Source organism: Gadus macrocephalus, chromosome 23 (genome assembly GCF_031168955.1).
Source record: "Gadus macrocephalus chromosome 23, ASM3116895v1".
NCBI lineage: Eukaryota > Metazoa > Chordata > Actinopteri > Gadiformes > Gadidae > Gadus > Gadus macrocephalus.
Window position 1 is genome coordinate 9820757 of NC_082404.1, and position 20998 is coordinate 9841754.

Genomic DNA, 20998 nt, shown 5'->3' on the forward strand with positions numbered 1-20998 from the left:
ACGATTTGTGTCTTAGCAGCGCCCCAATCAGGTGAGAAAAAAGATACGCATGTACAATATCGAGGCGAGCTCCATGCTGTGAGGGTATATCCTCGTCATCCAGAAAGGATGCCACGTCTTGAAACACATGTTCTTTCGATTAATCTTTCTTCAAGTGAAACTCGTATCGAAATTGAACTTTCTCTGAACTGAAGGTGGCGTTGTTGAGCCGAAGCGCTCTCGGAAGACCCGAAGCGTTCACAGCGGTACACCAAAAATATGCTGATCTGCACAGAGCAGGGAACTCACCGTACATACTTCACTAGGAAAATGTCGAAAGTTGTTTTGCACAATATCTCTTTTTCAACAAAGCTGCTCTCTCTCTCTCTATCTCTCTCTCGACTACACGCAATGTCAATGCACAACACAAGATATCACTTAGGAAACTAATTGTGACGTCATATTTGTATGCATAATTCTAAATGCATGTTAATAATAATAATAATAATACATTTCATTTAGAGGCGCCTTTCAAGACACCCAAGGTCACCTTACAGAGCATATAGTCATCATACATTTTTTAAAAAAACAAGACATTGTGGAAAAAGATAAATAAATAAATAAACATAAGCAATAAGAAATAAATAAAACAAAAACAAGACAAAACAAAACAAAAAAAATAAAAATAAAAACAGTGATCAGTTAGACGTTGTGTGCGAGTTTGAACAGGTGAGTTTTGAGTTGTGACTTGAAGGTTGTAATGGTGTCTGACTGTTTTATGTGTGGGGGGAGGGAGTTCCAGAGCCTGGGTGCTGAACAGCTGAATGACCGGGCACCCATTGTAGTGAGTCGTGATGTGGGGATACATAGTAGTCCAGCAGAGGTTGAGCGGAGGGAGCGGGAGGGAGTGTATTATTGGAGGAGGTCGCAGAGATAACTGGGGGCTAGGTTGTGGAGAGCTTTGTAGGTGAGGAGTAGGGTTTTGTATTGGATACGGTAGTGTACTGGGAGCCAGTGAAGTTGAATGAGGACAGGGGTGATGTGGTCAGATGATTTGGTGCGGGTGATGATCCGGGCGGCTGAGTTCTGAATGATCTGCAGTCTGTTGATGAGTTTGGTGGAGAGTCGTGTTGGTTGCTATGAATGTTATTAGGAACGTTTTAGTCACGATACTAGAAAAATACTATCAATAGAAAAAACTGCCAACTGATGAACAAAAAGGCCCAGGCCCCACCAATCGAACATTGGTTTGTAATTGTGGTAAATAAATTGTATTATGTAATTGTAGATTATTTTATTTTTTTTCGTAGGATACATTTGGCCGTTAACAAAATGTGCATTAGTGTTTCACTCCCGTTTTAAAATGTCCCGGCAATTTGAAAGCATTCCGTTTAACGTTACGGTTTAAACGCAAATTTATCATACCAGGATAACACTAAAATGGTTTTCGGAGGTTCTTCCAAGGAACCTATTTCGATTGTGTCTAGCATTGCCCCCATCCGGTAAGAAAAAGACCGGCATGTTCAATTTTGAGACGAGCTCCCTGCTGTGAGGGTATATCGTCATCCAGAAAGGATGCCACATTTTGAAAGACATTTTCTTTCGATTAATCCTTCTACAACTGCAACTCGTATCGAAATGAACCTGCGTCTTTCTCTGATCTGAAGGTGGCGGTGTTGAGCCGAAGCGCTCTCGGAATACCCGAAGCGTTCACATCGGTACACCAAAAATATACTGATCTGCACAGAGCAGGGAACTCACCGTCCATATTCTCACTAGGAAAAAGTCGAAAGTTGTTTTGCACAATATCTCTCTTTTTCAACAAAGCTGCTCTCTCTCTCTCTCTCTCTCTCTCTCTCTCTCTCTCTCTCTCTCTCTCTCTCTCTCTCTCTCTCTCTCTCTCTCTCTCTCTCTCTCTCTCTCTCTCTCTCTCTCTCTCTCTCGACTACATGCAATGTCAAAGGTTTTCTCTGCACAACACAATATATCGCTTAGGAAACCAATTGTGACGTCATCATTGGAAATTCATCATTCTAAATCCATGTTGATTAGTTGCTATGATGTTATAGGAACGTTTTAGTCACGTGACAAGAAAAATACCATCAATAGAAAAAATTCCAACTGATGAACAAAAAGGCCCAGGCCCCATCATTCTCCACAGTCTTGGATCTTGCAAGACATGCGATGTGAAATGTAAAATGTAATACATTCTACATAATAGTGAATGAGCTATGGGGGTGAACATTAACTATGTTTGTTTTCTGTCAGATTGACTAATTCTCAACTGTTTTATACATCATTGAATTGTGGGAGTCATGTACATTCCAGACATTTTAAACCCCATGGATAATATAATTACCCATATTATGTACAAATGGATCTTCTGGTGCATTTTGGGGATGGCCACTACCTATTAACCTGCTTTTCATTCAGATTCATAGCCTACATCCTGACTTGCAGGGCCTGGACAAGTTTACACTCCATATACAGACCTACTTCATGGCCATTCCACCAGCCATTGCTATTTGACCCATTGTTGTTATTCTAATATTGAGACAAATCATGATCACTGTCCTATAGCGTCCATTTTTTGTGAGTCTCAATGTCTACTTGAAATGCAGTTAGAAATATGGGACAGTTGCTTCATTTTGTTTATATGCTACAGGCCGAAAGACTCAATTAATATGTAACTTACTTGCTCCTTTTAAGTATAACATTGCTTGGGGAGTCCAATTCCTCCACTGAAAAGGGTGGAAAGTGCTTACAACTCTCTGCTAGTTAGCGATCTATGACACTGTTGTTTTTTGTTGGTCGTCATGAAAAAAACAAAAGGGGTAACACTGTCGATATTTATCAAATAAAACATAGGGGGTAACACTGTCGTTTTAATCAAATTAAACACAAGGGGTAACACTGTCGTTTTAATCAAATGAAACATAAGGGGTAACACTGTCGTTTTTTATCGGCCGTCATGAAAAAAACATAAGGGGTCACACAGTCGTTTTTATCAAATGAAACATGAGGGGTGACACTGTCATTTTTCTTTGGTCGTCATGAAAAAAAACATAAGGGGTAACACTGTTGTTTTTGATTGGTCGTCATGAAAAAAAACACAAGGGGTAACACTGTTGTTTTTTATTGGTCGTCATGAAGAAAAACATAAGGGATAACACTGTTGTCTTTGTCAAATAAAATATAAGGGGTAACACTGTCGTTTTTTATCAGTCGTCATGAAAAAGACATAAGGGTAACACTGTCGTTTTTTATTGGTCGTCATGAAAAAAAACATAAGGGAAATAATAGAAATACACACATACATTTTAATGTAATGTCTATCCTCTTTATTGATGATTAATTATTGTGTATTGTCCTCGCCTCAGTGGTGCAGTTGAGTGTACTCTGCCTAACCCACTGGCGACTGCGGCTCAATTTCTGTGGAAAGCACTTTATCTTTAATTTGAAACGTAATGCTATCATGTCTATTGTATATTGCATTGTCATATATAACCACAGACATTTTTAAATTATAAATATCAGTGGGAAGTGGAGAGAGCTGTGAGCTAACCCCCTGGAGACCGGGGTTCAAGTCTGGTTGATGTCCTCTGTTGGAAGACTCTTATCTCTATTTCATGCGAATTATAAAGTCAAGTATATCCATTGTGTTGACTTTATTCGGTGTCTTGATGGTGCGTTGATAAGTTCGGAGGTTAATACTCTAAAGAGCTCAGGTTCAGATCCCCGCAAAAACGTCGACAGGGTCACTGTCATTGACGTCATGAAAAAAAACATAAGGGGTAACACTGTTGTTTTTTATTGGTCGTCATGAAAAAAAACATAAGGGGTAACAATGTTGTTTTTTATTGGTCTTCATGAAGAAAAACATAAGGGGTAACACTGTTGTCTTTGTCAAATATAACATAAGTCGTTTTTTATTGGTCGTCATGAAAAAAACATAAGGGGTAACACTTTTGTTTTTTATTGATCGTCATGAAAAAAAACAGGGGGTAACACTGTTGGTTTTTTTTGGTCGTCGTGAAAAAAAACACAAGCGGTAACACTGTCGTTTTTTATTGGTCGTCATGAAAAAAAACATAAGGGGTAACACTGTTGTTTTTTATTGGTCGTCATGAAAAAAAACATAAGCGGTAACACTGTCGTTTTTATCAAATGAAACGTAAAGGGTAACACTGTCGTTTTTTATCTGTTGTCATGAAAAACCCATAAGGGGTAACACTGTTGAAATGTATCGAATAAAACATAGGGAGTAACACTGTCGTTTTTGTCGAATGAAACATGAGGGGTGACACTGTCGTTTTTCTTTGGTCGTCATGAAAAAAAACATAAGGGGTAACACTGTCGTTTTTTATTGGTCATCATGAAAAAAAACATAAGGGGTAACACTGTTGTTTTTTATTGGTCGTCATGAAAAAAAACATAAGGGGTAACACTGTTGTTTTTTATGGGTCGTCATGAAAAAAAACATAAGGGGTAACACTGTTGTTTTATATTGGTCGTCATGAAAAAAAACATAAGGGGTAACACTGTTGTTTTTTATTGGTCGTCATGAAAAAAAACATAAGGGGTAACACTGTTGTTTTTTATTGGTCGTCCTGAAAAAAAACATAAGGGGTAACACTGTTGTTTTTTTTTGGTTGTCATGAAAAAAACATAAGGGGTAACACTGTTTTTTTTTATTGGTCGTCATGAAAAAAAACATAAGGGGTAACACTGTTGTTTTATATTGGTCGTCATGAAAAAAAACATAAGGGGTAACACTGTTGTTTTTTATTGGTCGTCCTGAAAAAAACATAAGGGGTAACACTGTTGTTTTTTATGGGTCGTCATGAAAAAAAACATAAGGGGTAACGCTGTTGTTTTTTATTGGTCGTCATGAAAAAAAACATAAGGGGTAACACTGTTGTTTTTTATTGGTCGTCCTGAAAAAAAACATAAGGGGTAACACTGTTGTTTTTTATTGGTCGTCATGAAAAAAAACATAAGGGGTAACACTGTTGTTTTTTATTGGTCGTCATGAAAAAAAACATAAGGGGTAACACTGTTGTTTTTTATTGGTCGTCCTGAAAAAAACATAAGGGGTAACACTGTTGTTTTTTTTTGGTCATCCTGAAAAAAACAAGGTGTAACACTGTTGTTTTTTTTGGGTCGTCATGAAAAAAAACATAAGGTGTAACACTGTTGTTTTTTATTGGTCGTCCTGAAAAAAAACATAAGGGGTAACACTGTTGTTGTTTTTTGGTTGTCATGAAAAAAACATAAGGGGTAACACTGTCGTTTTTTATTGGTCGTCATGAAAAAAAACATAAGGGGTAACACTGTTGTTTTATATTGGTCGTCATGAAAAAAAACATAAGGGGTAACACTGTTGTTTTTTATTGGTCGTCCTGAAAAAAACATAGGGGGTAACACTGTTGTTTTTTATGGGTCGTCATGAAAAAAAACATAAGGGGTAACACTGTTGTTTTTTATTGGTCGTCCTGAAAAAAAACATAAGGGGTAACACTGTTGTTTTTTATTGGTCGTCATGAAAAAAAACATAAGGGGTAACACTGTTGTTTTTTATTGGTCGTCATGAAAAAAAACATAATGGGTAACACTGTTGTTTTTTTTTGGTCATCCTGAAAAAAACAAGTTGTAACACTGTTGTTTTTTTTTGGTCGTCATGAAAAAAAACATAAGGGGTAACACTGTTGTTTTTTATTGGTCGTCCTGAAAAAAACATAATGGGTAACACTGTTGTTTTTTATTGGTCGTCATGAAAAAAAACATAAGGGGTAACACTGTTGTCTTTGTCAAATAAAATACAAGGGGTAAGACTGTTGTTTCTTATTGGTCATCATGAAAAAAACATAAAGGGTAACACTGTTGTCTGTGTCAAATAAAATATAAGGGCTAACACTGTCGTTTTTTATTGGTCGGCATGAAAAAAAACATAAGGGGTAACACTGTCGTTTTTTATTGGTCGTCATGAAAAAAAACATAAGGGGTAACACTGTTGTTTTTTATTGGTCGTCATGAAAAAAAACATAAGGGGTAACACTGTTGTTTTTTATTGGTCGTCCTGAAAAAAAACAAGGCGTAACACTGTTGTTGTTTTTTGGTCGTCATGAAAAAAAACATAAGGAGTAACACTGTTGTTTTTTGTTGGTCGTCCTGAAAAAAACATAAGGGGTAACACTGTTGTTTTATATTGGTCGTCATGAAAAAAAACATAAGGGGTAACACTGTTGTTTTTTATTGGTCGTCCTGAAAAAAACAAGGTGTAACACTGTTGTTTTTTTTTGGTCATCCTGAAAAAAACAAGGTGTAACACTGTTGTTTTTTATTGGTCGTCATGAAAAAAAACATAAGGGGTAACACTGTTGTCTTTGTCAAATAAAATACAAGGGGTAAGACTGTTGTTTCTTATTGGTCATCATGAAAAAAAACATAAAGGGTAACACTGTTGTCTGTGTCAAATAAAATATAAGGGGTAACACTGTTGTTTTTTTTTGGTTGTCATGAAAAAAATGTAAGGGGTAACACTGTTGTTTTTTATTGGTCGTCCTGAAAAAAACATAAGGGGTAACACTGTTGTTTTTTATTGGTCGTCATGAAAAAAAACATCGGGGGTAACACTGTTGTCTTCGTCAAATAAAATATAAGGGGTAAGACTGTTGTTTTTTATTGGTCGTCATGAAAAAAAACATAAAGGGTAACACTGTTGTCTGTGTCAAATAAAATATAAGGGGTAACACTTGTTTTTCTTTGGTCGTCATGAAAAAAACCACAAGGGGTAAAGCTGTCGTTTATTATTGGTCGTCATGAAAAAAAACATAAGGGGTAACACTGTTGTTTTTTATTGGTCGTCATGAAAAAAAACATAAGGGGTAACACTGTTGTCTTTGTCAAATAAAATACAAGGGGTAAGACTGTTGTTTCTTATTGGTCATCATGAAAAAAACATAAAGGGTAACACTGTTGTCTGTGTCAAATAAAATATAAGGAGTAACACTGTTGTTTTTTATTGGTCGTCATGAAAAAACCCACAAGGGGTAAAGCTGTCGTTTTTTATTGGTCGTCATGAAAAAAAACATAAGGGGTAACACTGTTGTTTTTTATTGTTCGTCATGAAAAAAACATAAGGGGTAACACTGTCGTTTTTTATTGGTCGTCATGAAAAAAAACATAAGGGGTAACACTGTTGTTTTTTATTGGTCGTCATGAAAAGAAACATAAGGGATAACACTGTTGTTTTTTATTGGTCGTCCTGAAAAAAAACAAGGTGTAACACTGTTGTTTTTTTTTGGTCGACATGAAAAAAAACATAAGGGGTAACACTGTTGTTTTTTATTGGTCGTCCTGAAAAAAACATAAGGGGTAACACTGTTGTTTTATATTGGTCGTCATGAAAAAAAACATAAGGGGTAACACTGTTGTTTTTTATTGGTCGTCCTGAAAAAAACATAAGGGGTAACACTGTTGTTTTTTTTTGGTCATCCTGAAAAAAACAAGGTGTAACACTGTTGTTTTTTTTTGGTCGTCATGAAAAAAAACATAAGGGGTAACACTGTTGTTTTTTATTGGTCGTCCTGAAAAAAACATAAGGGGTAACACTGTTGTTTTTTATTGGTCGTCATGAAAAAAAACATAAGGGGTAACACTGTTGTCTTTGTCAAATAAAATACAAGGGGTAAGACTGTTGTTTCTTATTGGTCGTCATGAAAAAAAACATAAAGGGTAACACTGTTGTCTGTGTCAAATAAAATATAAGGGGTAACACTGTTGTTTTTTATTGGTCGTCATGAAAAAAAACATAAGGGGTAACACTGTTGTTTTTTATTGTTCGTCATGAAAAAAAACATAAGGGGTAACACTGTTGTTTTTTATTGTTCGTCATGAAAAAAAACATAAGGGGTAACACTGTTGTTTTTTTTTGGTCGTCATGAAAAAAATTTAAGGGGTAACACTGTTGTTTTTTATTGGTCGTCCTGAAAAAAACATAAGGGGTAACACTGTTGTTTTTTATTGGTCGTCATGAAAAAAAACATCAGGGGTAACACTGTTGTCTTCGTCAAATAAAATATAAGGGGTAAGACTGTTGTTTTTTATTGGTCGTCATGAAAAAAAATATAAAGGGTAACACTGTTGTCTTTGTCAAATAAAATATAAGGGGTAACACTTGTTTTTCTTTGGTCGTCATGAAAAAAACCACAAGGGGTAAAGCTGTCGTTTATTATTGGTCGTCATGAAAAAAAACATAAGGGGTAACACTGTTGTTTTATGTTGGTCGTCATGAAAAAAAACATAAGGGGTAACACTGTTGTCTTTGTCAAATGAAATATAAGGGGTAAGACTGTTGTTTTTTATTGGTCGTCATGAAAAAAAACATAAGAGAAATAATAGAAATACACATACATTTTAATGTCATGTATATCCTCTTTATTGATGATTGATCATTGTGTATTGTCATCGCCTCACTGCCTAACCCACTGGAGACCGCGGCTCAATTTCTGTGGAAAACACAATATCTTTAATTTTAAACGTAATGCTATCATGTCTATTGCACTGTCATATATAACCAGAGACATATTTTAATTATAAATCTCAGTGGGGAGTGGAGAGAGCTGTGAGCTAACCCCCTGGAGACCGGGGTTCAAGTCCGGTTGATGTCCTCGTTTGGAAGACTCTTATCTCTATTTCATGCGAATTATAAAGTCAAGTATAACCATTGTGATGAATTTCTTCTGTGTCTTGATGGAGCATTGATAAGTTTGGAGGTTAACACTCTAAACAGCTCAGGTTCCGATCCCCGTAAAAACGTCGGCAGGGGTAACGCTGTTATTTTTTATTGGTCGTCATGAAAAAAACATAAGGGGAAACACTGTTGTTTTTTATTGGTCGTCATGAAAAAAAACATAAGGGGTAACACTGTTGTTTTATATTGGTGGTCATGAAAAAAAACATAAGGGGTAACACTGTTGTCTTTGTCAAATAAAATATAAGGGGTAAGACTGTTGTTTTATATTGGTCGTCATGAAAAAAAACATAAGGGGTAACACTGTTATTTTATATTGGTCGTCATGAAAAAAACCACAAGGGGTAAAGCTGTCGTTTTTTATTGGTCGTCATAAAAAAAAACATAAGGGGTAACACTGTTGTTTTTTATTTTTCGTCATGAAAAAAAACATAGGGGGTAACACTGTTGTTTTTTTTTGGTCGTCATGAAAAAAATTTAAGGGGTAACACTGTTGTTTTTTATTGGTCGTCCTGAAAAAAACATAAGGGGTAACACTGTTGTTTTTTATTGGTCGTCATGAAAAAAAACATAAGGGGTAACACTGTTGTTTTACATTGGTCGTCATGAAAAAAAACATAAGGGGCAACACTGTTGTTTTTAATTGGTCGTCCTGAAAAAAACATAAGGGGTAACACTGTTGTTTTTTTTTGGTCGTCATGAAAAAAAACATAAGGGGTAACACTGTCGTTTTTTATTGGTCGTCATGAAAAAAAACATAAGGGGTAACACTGTTGTCTTTGTCAAATAAAATATAAGGGGTAAGACTGTTGTTTTTTATTGGTCGTCATGAAAAAAAACATAAGAGAAATAATAGAAATACACACATACATTTTAATGTCATGTATATCCTCTTTATTGATGATTGATTATTGTGTATTGTCATCGCCTCACTGCCTAACCCACTGGAGACCGCGGCTCAATTTCTGTGGAAAACACAATATCTTTAATTTTAAACGTAATGCTATCATGTCTATTGCACTGTCATATATAACCAGAGACATATTTTAATTATAAATCTCAGTGGGGAGTGGAGAGAGCTGTGAGCTAACCCCCTGGAGACCGGGGTTCAAGTCCGGTTGATGTCCTCGTTTGGAAGACTCTTATCTCTATTTCATGCGAATTATAAAGTCAAGTATAACCATTGTGATGAATTTCTTCTGTGTCTTGATGGAGCATTGATAAGTTCGGAGGTTAACACTCTAAACAGCTCAGGTTCTGTTTTATATTGGTCGTCATGAAAAAAAACATAAGGGGTAACACTGTTGTTTTTTTTTGGTCGTCATGAAAAAAACATAAGGGCTAACACTGTTGTTTTTTATTGGTCGTCCTGAAAAAAAACATGAGGGGTAACACTGTCGTTTTTTATTGGTCGTCATGAAAAAATACATAAGGGGTAACACTGTTGTTTTATATTGGTCGTCATGAAAAAAAACATAAGGGGTAACACTGTTGTTTTTTATTGGTCGTCCTTAAAAAAAACATAAGGGGTAACACGGTTGTTGTTTTTTTGGTCGTCATGAAAAAAAACATAAGGGGTAACACTGTTGTTTTATATTGGTCGTCATGAAAAAAAACATAAGGGGTAACACTGTTGTTTTTTTTTGGTCGTCATGAAAAAAAACATAAGGGGTAACACTGTTGTTTTTTATTGGTCGTCCTGAAAAAAAACATAAGGGGTAACACTGTTGTCTTTGTCAAATAAAATACAAGGGGTAAGACTGTTGTTTTTTATTGGTCGTCATGAAAAAAAACATAAAGGGTAACACTGTTGTCTGTGTCAAATAAAATATAAGGGGTAACACTGTTGTTTTTTATTGGTCGTCATGAAAAAAAACATAAGGGGTAACAATGTTGTTTTTTATTGGTCTTCATGAAGAAAAACATAAGGGGTAACACTGTTGTCTTTGTCAAATATAACATAAGTCGTTTTTTATTGGTCGTCATGAAAAAAACATAAGGGGTAACACTTTTGTTTTTTATTGATCGTCATGAAAAAAAACAGGGGGTAACACTGTTGTTTTTCTTTGGTCGTCATGAAAAAAAACACAAGCGGTAACACTGTCGTTTTTTATTGGTCGTCATGAAAAAAAACATAAGGGGTAACACTGTTGTTTTTTATTGGTCGTCATGAAAAAAAACATAAGCGGTAACACTGTCGTTTTTATCAAATGAAACGTAAAGGGTAACACTGTCGTTTTTTATCTGTTGTCATGAAAAACCCATAAGGGGTAACACTGTTGAAATGTATCGAATAAAACATAGGGAGTAACACTGTCGTTTTTGTCGAATGAAACATGAGGGGTGACACTGTCGTTTTTCTTTGGTCGTCATGAAAAAAAACATAAGGGGTAACACTGTTGTTTTTTATGGGTCGTCATGAAAAAAAACATAAGGGGTAACACTGTTGTTTTTTATGGGTCGTCATGAAAAAAAACATAAGGGGTAACACTGTTGTTTTATATTGGTCGTCATGAAAAAAAACATAAGGGGTAACACTGTCGTTTTTTATTGGTCGTCATGAAAAAAAACATAAGGGGTAACACTGTTGTTTTATATTGGTCGTCATGAAAAAAAACATAAGGGGTAACACTTTTGTTTTTTATTGGTCGTCCTGAAAAAAACATAAGTGGTAACACTGTTGTTTTTTATGGGTCGTCATGAAAAAAAACATAAGGGGTAACACTGTTGTTTTTTATTGGTCGTCATGAAAAAAAACATAAGGGGTAACACTGTTGTTTTTTATTGGTCGTCATGAAAAAAAACATAAGGGGTAACACTGTTGTTTTTTATTGGTCGTCATGAAAAAAAACATAAGGGGTAACACTGTTGTTTTATATTGGTCGTCATGAAAAAAAACATAAGGGGTAACACTGTTGTTTTTTATTGGTCGTCCTGAAAAAAACATAAGGGGTAACACTGTTGTTTTTTTTTGGTCATCCTGAAAAAAACAAGGTGTAACACTGTTGTTTTTTTTTGGTCGTCATGAAAAAAAACATAAGGGGTAACACTGTTGTTTTTTATTGGTCGTCCTGAAAAAAACATAAGGGGTAACACTGTTGTTTTTTATTGGTCGTCATGAAAAAAAACATAAGGGGTAACACTGTTGTTCTTTGTCAAATAAAATACAAGGGGTAAGACTGTTGTTTCTTATTGGTCATCATGAAAAAAAACATAAAGGGTAACACTGTTGTCTGTGTCAAATAAAATATAAGGGGTAACACTGTTGTTTTTTATTGGTCGTCATGAAAAAAACCACAAGGGGTAAAGCTGTCGTTTTTTATTGGTCGTCATGAAAAAAAACATAAAGGGTAACACTGTTGTTTTTTATTGTTTGTCATGAAAAAAACATAAGGGGTAACACTGTCGTTTTTTATTGGTCGTCATGAAAAAAAACATAAGGGGTAACACTGTTGTTTTTTATTGGTCGTCATGAAAAAAAACATAAGGGGTAACACTGTTGTTTTTTATTGGTCGTCCTGAAAAAAAACAAGGTGTAACACTGTTGTTTTTTTTTGGTCGTCATGAAAAAAAACATAAGGGGTAACACTGTTGTTTTTTATTGGTCGTCCTGACAAAAACATAAGGGGTAACACTGTTGTTTTATATTGGTCGTCCTGAAAAAAACATAAGGGGTAACACTGTTGTTTTTTTTTGGTCATCCTGAAAAAAACAAGGTGTAACACTGTTGTTGTTTTTTGGTCGTCATGAAAAAAAACATAAGGGGTAACACTGTTGTTTTTTATTGGTCGTCCTGAAAAAAACATAAGGGGTAACACTGTTGTTTTTTACTGGTCGTCATGAAAAAAAACATAAGGGGTAACACTGTTGTCTTTGTCAAATAAAATACAAGGGGTAAGACTGTTGTTTCTTATTGGTCGTCATGAAAAAAAACATAAAGGGTAACACTGTTGTCTGTGTCAAATAAAATATAAGGGGTAACACTGTTGTTTTTTATTGGTCGTCATGAAAAAAAACATAAGGGGTAACACTGTTGTTTTTTATTGTTCGTTATGAAAAAAAACATAAGGGGTAACACTGTTGTTTTTTTTTGGTCGTCCTGAAAAAAACATATGGGGTAACACTGTTGTTTTTTATTGGTCGTCATGAAAAAAAACATAAGGGGTAACACTGTTGTTTTTTATTGGTCGTCCTGAAAAAAACATAAGGGGTAACACTGTTGTTTTTTATTGGTCGTCATGAAAAAAAACATAAGGGGTAACACTGTTGTTCTTTGTCAAATAAAATACAAGGGGTAAGACTGTTGTTTCTTATTGGTCATCATGAAAAAAAACATAAAGGGTAACACTGTTGTCTGTGTCAAATAAAGTATAAGGGGTAACACTGTTGTTTTTTATTGGTCGTCATGAAAAAAACCACAAGGGGTAAAGCTGTCGTTTTTTATTGGTCGTCATGAAAAAAAACATAAGGGGTAACACTGTTGTTTTTTATTGTTTGTCATGAAAAAAACATAAGGGGTAACACTGTCGTTTTTTATTGGTCGTCATGAAAAAAAACATAAGGGGTAACACTGTTGTTTTTTATTGGTCGTCATGAAAAAAAACATAGGGGGTAACACTGTTGTTTTTTATTGGTCGTCCTGAAAAAAAACAAGGTGTAACACTGTTGTTTTTTTTTGGTCGTCATGAAAAAAAACATAAGGGGTAACACTGTTGTTTTTTATTGGTCGTCCTGACAAAAACATAAGGGGTAACACTGTTGTTTTATATTGGTCGTCATGAAAAAAAACATAAGGGGTAACACTGTTGTTTTTTATTGGTCGTCCTGAAAAAAACATAAGGGGTAACACTGTTGTTGTTTTTTGGTCATCCTGAAAAAAACAAGGTGTAACACTGTTGTTTTTTATTGGTCGTCCTTAAAAAAACATAAGGGGTAACACTGTTGTTTTTTACTGGTCGTCATGAAAAAAAACATAAGGGGTAACACTGTTGTCTTTGTCAAATAAAATACAAGGGGTAAGACTGTTGTTTCTTATTGGTCGTCATGAAAAAAAACATAAAGGGTAACACTGTTGTCTGTGTCAAATAAAATATAAGGGGTAACACTGTTGTTTTTTATTGGTCGTCATGAAAAAAAACATAAGGGGTAACACTGTTGTTTTTTATTGTTCGTCATGAAAAAAAACATAAGGGGTAACACTGTTGTTTTTTTTTGTGTATCATGAAAAAAATTTAAGGGGTAACACTGTTGTTTTTTATTGGTCGTCCTGAAAAAAACATATGGGGTAACACTGTTGTTTTTTATTGGTCGTCATGAAAAAAAACATCAGGGGTAACACTGTTGTCTTCGTCAAATAAAATATAAGGGGTAAGACTGTTGTTTTTTTTGGTCGTCATGAAAAAAAACATAAAGGGTAACACTGTTGTCTGTGTCAAATAAAATATAAGGGGTAACACTTGTTTTTCTTTGGTCGTCATGAAAAAAACCACAAGGGGTAAAGCTGTCGTTTTTTATTGGTCGTCATGAAAAAAAACATAAGGGGTAACACTGTTGTTTTATATTGGTCGTCATGAAAAAAAACATAAGGGGTAACACTGTTGTCTTTGTCAAATGAAATATAAGGGGTAAGACTGTTGTTTTTTATTGGTCGTCATGAAAAAAAACATAAGAGAAATAATAGAAATACACACATACATTTTAATGTCATGTATATCCTCTTTATTTATGATTGATCATTGTGTATTGTCATCGCCTCACTGCCTAACCCACTGGAGACCGCGGCTCAATTTCTGTGGAAAACACAATATCTTTAATTTTAAACGTAATGCTATCATGTCTATATATAACCAGAGACATATTATATTTATAAATCTCAGTGGGGAGTGGAGAGAGCTGTGAGCTAACCCCCTGGAGACCGGGGTTCAAGTCCGGTTGATGTCCTCATTTGGAAGACTCTTATCTCTATTTCATGCGAATTATAAAGTCAAGTATAACCATTGTGATGAATTTCTTCTGTGTCTTGATGGAGCATTGATAAGTTCGGAGGTTTACACTCTAAACAGCTCAGGTTCTGATCCCCGTAAAAACGTCGGCAGGTGTAACGCTGTTGTTTTTTATTGGTCGTCATGAAAAAAACATAAGGGGAAACACTGTTGTTTTTTATTGGTCGTCATGAAAAAAAACATAAGGGGTAACACTGTTGTTTTATATTGGTCGTCATGAAAAAAAACATAAGGGGTAACACTGTTGTCTTTGTCAAATAAAATATAAGGGGTAAGACTGTTGTTTTATATTGGTCGTCATGAAAAAAAACATAAGGGGTAACACTGTTGTTTTATATTGGTCGTCATGAAAAAAACCACAAGGGGTAAAGCTGTCGTTTTTTATTGGTCGTCATGAAAAAAAACATAAGGGGTAACACTGTTGTTTTTTATTGTTCGTCATGAAAAAAAACATAAGGGGTAACACTGTTGTTTTTTTTTGGTCGTCATGAAAAAAATTTAAGGGGTAACACTGTTGTTTTTTATTGGTCGTCCTGAAAAAAACGTAAGGGGTAACACTGTTGTTTTTTATTGGTCGTCATGAAAAAAAACATCAGGGGTAACACTGTTGTCTTCGTCAAATAAAATATAAGGGGTAAGACTGTTGTTTTTTATTGGTCGTCATGAAAAAAAACATAAAGGGTAACACTATTGTCTGTGTCAAATAAAATATAAGGGGTAACACTTGTTTTTCTTTGGTCGTCATGAAAAAAACCACAAGGGGTAAAGCTGTCGTTTTTTATTGGTCGTCATGAAAAAAAACATAAGTGGTAACACTGTTGTTTTATATTGGTCGTCATGAAAAAAAACATAAGGGGTAACACTGTTGTTTTTTTTTGGTCGTCATGAAAAAAAACATAAGGGGTAACACTGTTGTTTTTAATTGGTCGTCCTGAAAAAAACATAAGGGGTAACACTGTTGTTTTTTTTGGTCGTCATGAAAAAAAACATAAGGGGTAACACTGTCGTTTTTTATTGGTCGTCATGAAAAAAAACATAAGGGGTAACACTGTTGTCTTTGTCAAATAAAATATAAGGGGTAAGACTGTTGTTTTTTTATTGGTCGTCATGAAAAAAAACATAAGAGAAATAATAGAAATACACACATACATTTTAATGTCATGTATATCCTCTTTATTGATGATTGATTATTGTGTATTGTCATCGCCTCACTGCCTAACCCACTGGAGACCGCGGCTCAATTTCTGTGGAAAACACATTATCTTTAATTTTAAACGTAATGCTATCATGTCTATTGCACTGTCATATATAACCAGAGACATATTTTAATTATAAATCTCAGTGGGGAGTGGAGAGAGCTGTGAGCTAACCCCCTGGAGACCGGGGTTCAAGTCCGGTTGATGTCCTCGTTTGGAAGACTCTTATCTCTATTTCATGCGAATTATAAAGTCAAGTATAACCATTGTGATTAATTTCTTCTGTGTCATGATGGAGCATTGATAAGTTCGGAGGTTAACATTCTAAACAGCTCAGGTTCTGTTTTATATTGGTCGTCATGAAAAAAAACATAAGGGGTAACACTGTTGTTTTTTTTTGGTCGTCATGAAAAAAACATATGGGCTAACACTGTTGTTTTTTATTGGTCGTCCTGAAAAAAAACATGAGGGGTAACACTGTCGTTTTTTATTGGTCGTCATGAAAAAATACATAAGGGGTAACACTGTTGTTTTTTATTGGTCGTCATGAAAAAAAACATAAGGGGTAACACTGTTGTTTTTTATTGGTCGTCATGAAAAAAAACATAAGGGGTAACACTGTTGTTTTTTATTGGTCGTCCTGAAAAAAACATAAGGGGTAACACTGTTGTTTTCTATTGGTCGTCATGAAAAAAACCATAGAGGGTAACACTGTTGTCTGCGTCAAATAAAATATAAGGGGTAACACTTGTTTTTCTTTGGTCTTCATGAAAAAAACCACAAGGGGTAAAGCTGTCGTTTTTTTATTGGTCGTCATGAAAAAAAACAAGGGGTAACACTGTTGTTGTTTTTTGGTCGTCATGAAAAAAAACATAAGGGGTAACACTGTTGTTTTTTATTGGTCGTCCTAAAAAAAACATAAGGGGTAACACTGTTGTTTTTTATTGGTCGTCCTGAAAAAAACATAAGGGGTAACACGGTTGTTGTTTTTTTGGTCGTCATGAAAAAAAACATAAGGGGTAACACTGTTGTTTTATATTGGTCGTCATGAAAAAAAACATAAGGGGTAACACTGTTGTTTTTTATTGGTCGTCATGAAAAAAAACATAAGGTGTAACACTGTTGTTTTTTATTGGTCGTCCTGAAAAAAACATAAGGGGTAACACTGTTGTTTTCTATTGGTCGTCATGAAAAAAAACATAAAGGGTAACACTGTTGTCTGTGTCAAATAAAATATAAGGGGTAACACTTGTTTTTCTTTGGTCTTCATGAAAAAAACCACAAGGGGTAAAGCTGTCGTTTTTTTATTGGTCGTCATGAAAAAAAACAAGGGGTAACACTGTTGTTTTTTTTTGGTCGTCCTAAAAAAAACATAAGGGGTAACACGGTTGTTGTTTTTTTGGTCGTCATGAAAAAAAACATAAGGGGTAACACTGTTGTTTTATATTGGTCGTCATGAAAAAAAACATAAGGGGTAACACTGTTGTTTTTTATTGGTCGTCATGAAAAAAAACATAAGGTGTAACACTGTTGTTTTTTATTGGTCGTCCTGAAAAAAACATAAGGGGTAACACTGTTGTTTTCTATTGGTCGTCATGAAAAAAAACATAAAGGGTAACACTGTTGTCTGTGTCAAATAAAATATAAGGGGTAACACTTGTTTTTCTTTGGTCTTCATGAAAAAAACCACAAGGGGTAAAGCTGTCGTTTTTTTATTGGTCGTCATGAAAAAAAACAAGGGGTAACACTGTTGTTTTTTTTTGGTCGTCCTAAAAAAAACATAAGGGGTAACACGGTTGTTGTTTTTTTGGTCGTCATGAAAAAAAACATAAGGGGTAACACTGTTGTTTTATATTGGTCGTCATGAAAAAAAACATAAGGGGTAACACTGTTGTTTTTTATTGGTCGTCATGAAAAAAAACATAAGGGGTAACACTGTTGTTTTTTTTTGGTCGTCATGAAAAAAAACATAAGGGGTAACACTGTTGTTTTTTATTGGTCGTCCTGAAAAAAACATAAGTTTGGAGGTTAACACTAAACAGCTCAGGTTCTGATCCCCGTAAAAACGTCGGCAGGGGTAACGCTGTTGTTTTTTATTGGTCGTCCTGAAAAAAACATAAGGGGTAACACTGTTGTTTTTTTTTGGTCGTCATGAAAAAAAACATAAGGGGTAACACTGTTGTTTTATATTGGTCGTCATGAAAAACAACATGACGACCAGCGGGGTGACATGGGTCACCCCGCTGGTCGTCATGGGTCACCAGCGGGGGGGCACTGCCGTTTGAGAAATATTTTAACGCAGTGGCGACCTCATAGTCAAACACAGCAGAAATGCTATCAAAACGACACACATTTTTATTATTAGGCTAATTAGTAATTATTTTAGCAACAATATGTTGTTCTTGTTGTTGTCGAGGCTATGTGGTAGTAGCCCTATGCACATAGTTTACGCAGCCACACGCATGAAGACGAAAATAAAAGGCGGAGGGCTATCGTGGCAGCTAAACGCAAAGAAATGCCGTTAACCCACCTCTGATGTATCAGAAATAGTTTATTCACCTCTCAACAGTTTATGTACCTCAAAAAAAACCATTAAGTAGGCCTGCCACTGTTAATAAACCTTAGACAACAGCCTCCACCATCAACACCCCTGGACAACATAAGTAACAGAACGGCCTCGTTTCCCGATAACGATGGATCTTCGCTCGTACGATCATTCTTACGACGGATCGTGCGAACCATCATGAATTTCTTTGGAGCGTTACCCGAAACTCCTCTTAACATGAACGCGCGTTCACTGCACTCACGACGTTCGTAGGATTGTCACTGTCTACTGACACGTTGCTGAAATGGGCTCCGTACTGAGGGAGACGCAGGAATGTCGCAGGAAAATGGGGTTAAAAAGCGTTAAAATATCTCCCCATCAAGGCCAACAGCAGAGTAGCCTACGAAAAGAATAGACTGCAATAATTTGAATGCTAAAGATTTTAAAACACAATTGATTAGGCCTAGGCCGACAAATGTATCGGTCCTAATCCTGATCGCACTGTGCGTACATTTTTTCACTGCATTATCCCCCCTTCCATATTGGAAAAATCAAAAATAGCTTGTGTGACAACTAGGTGCTGATTTCTAAAACATGCTTTGCGCAGCAAAGAGCGGTCCCTCCGGAAAAATGTGGCGTTCTTTTGTGATTATTGCGGCCAAAAATCCTTGATTATGCGGCACGTTTTCTTAAAAAGTGCGATGAAATATGCGGCATATTTATGCAATTTTATGCAATGAAATTGCGGGAACTTGCAAAAATTGCGTGAATTTGCAAGTTGCACGCTGGATTGAAACGCTGCAGTCCTACGTCTTCACTGTGGTACACAGGGCCGGAGCCAGCCACGACAACGCCGATGCCTTGTCCCGCCGCCCCTACGCACTGGGAGGGTGCCAGTACTGTGAGCGGAGAGAAGCGTGTGAGAGAGAGCTCCGTATCGAGGAGGAGACATGCCCCATGCACGAGAGGGCCGGACCAGTATGCCGCGGAACGCAGATGGTCGACGCGGCCGAGTGGCAGACACAGCAGGAGCAGGACATGGACATACAACCGGTGTGACAGTGGGTTGAGGCAGGACAGAGACCACCCTGGGAGGAGGTGACTGGGATCTCCACTGCAACGAAAGGCATGTGGACTAGGTTTGAGGCGCTGAGAGTGAGGGATGGAGCACTGCAAAGAGCCTGGAAGGAACCTGCTACTGGAGAAGAAAGGTGGCAGGTGATATTCCCCAGTTCATTGAGAGACGCTGTGCTGAGAGCATCCCATGAGGAGCAAAAACACTCCGCCGGCATCGTCAGGGGTTTTACTGGGGGTGGGTCAGAAGGGACGTAGAGGACTTTTGCCGCCGCTGCGACCTCTGCGCGGCCTACAAGGGCCCCCCAGATCAGTCCCGCTCACAACTACAACAACAGGCGTTGGGGGCTCCCATGGAAAGAGTAGCTGTGAATGTCATGGGCCCATTTCCCCGCACGGACGCAGGCAACCGATACGTTTTGGTCGCCATGGACTATTTTACAAAATGGCCTGAGGTGTACGCAATACCAGATCAGGAAGCAAAGACGGTGGTTGACGCTCTGGTAGAGGGCTCACAACGTGAGGGAGGGTCCGGAAGTGACGTTGCTGTTGGAGTTGTTACGGCTGGAGGTACGGCGTGGTGAGGGCCAACAGTGGTCGGAGATAACCGTTGTATTTGCTAAATAAAGAGAAGGATTGCAAGCCAGACATCGCCTTTTTATTCAACGCTGCACCATCGTGGGGTGAACGTTACAATATTATAGTCCCACAATAACTTTGTTTGAAAAAAACACCATCATAAAACAAGACTTGAACTTGGGTCTGCAGCAAATTAACTAACAGGTCTTACAATAACCAAAAAGAAAAGGGACCAGAAAGTGTTAACATTTGATTCATTTTTGGTTACTGTAAGATCGGAAACCAAAACTTAGAAACACAACTTCTCGCTGCACATATCGGCATCAGCATCAGCGTCCTTCCAGAATTTTCTGCTCTGCTTCAAACATGACTTTTTGTATTGCAAATTTGAATTTGCACTAATGTCTGGGGGTAAGTCGCGTCATGAAATCCGTTATGTGCTGCACATAGCGCTCTTGTACATTGGGGGATGACCATATGGATGTCGTCCGGTCAATCAGGGGTTCCACATCTATCTTTGGGATGGGGTCGTCCTCATTCCTTCTTCGTTTTTTCCGCTGCACTGCACTCTTTGTCGAGCTTCGGATGCAACAGGCGCAGTCGCACTCTGTCGGGGTGGTACAAATCGATCCATTCATGACGATACAATGTAGGCCTACAACTTGGGGATTTTTTTTTCATCGCGACCACCACTTTTCGTCCTCTTCGTTGCTTTGATGAATTTGTCGCGCAGCCTCCTCCACTTAGCCTTGTTGGGATCCTTACCGTCCATCTTCACAGAAATGTCTCTCCAGGAGTTTCCCACTATTTCCTTGTCATTAGTCCCTGCGTGAACGGTCATACAAATGCGCATAATCTCTCACAATTT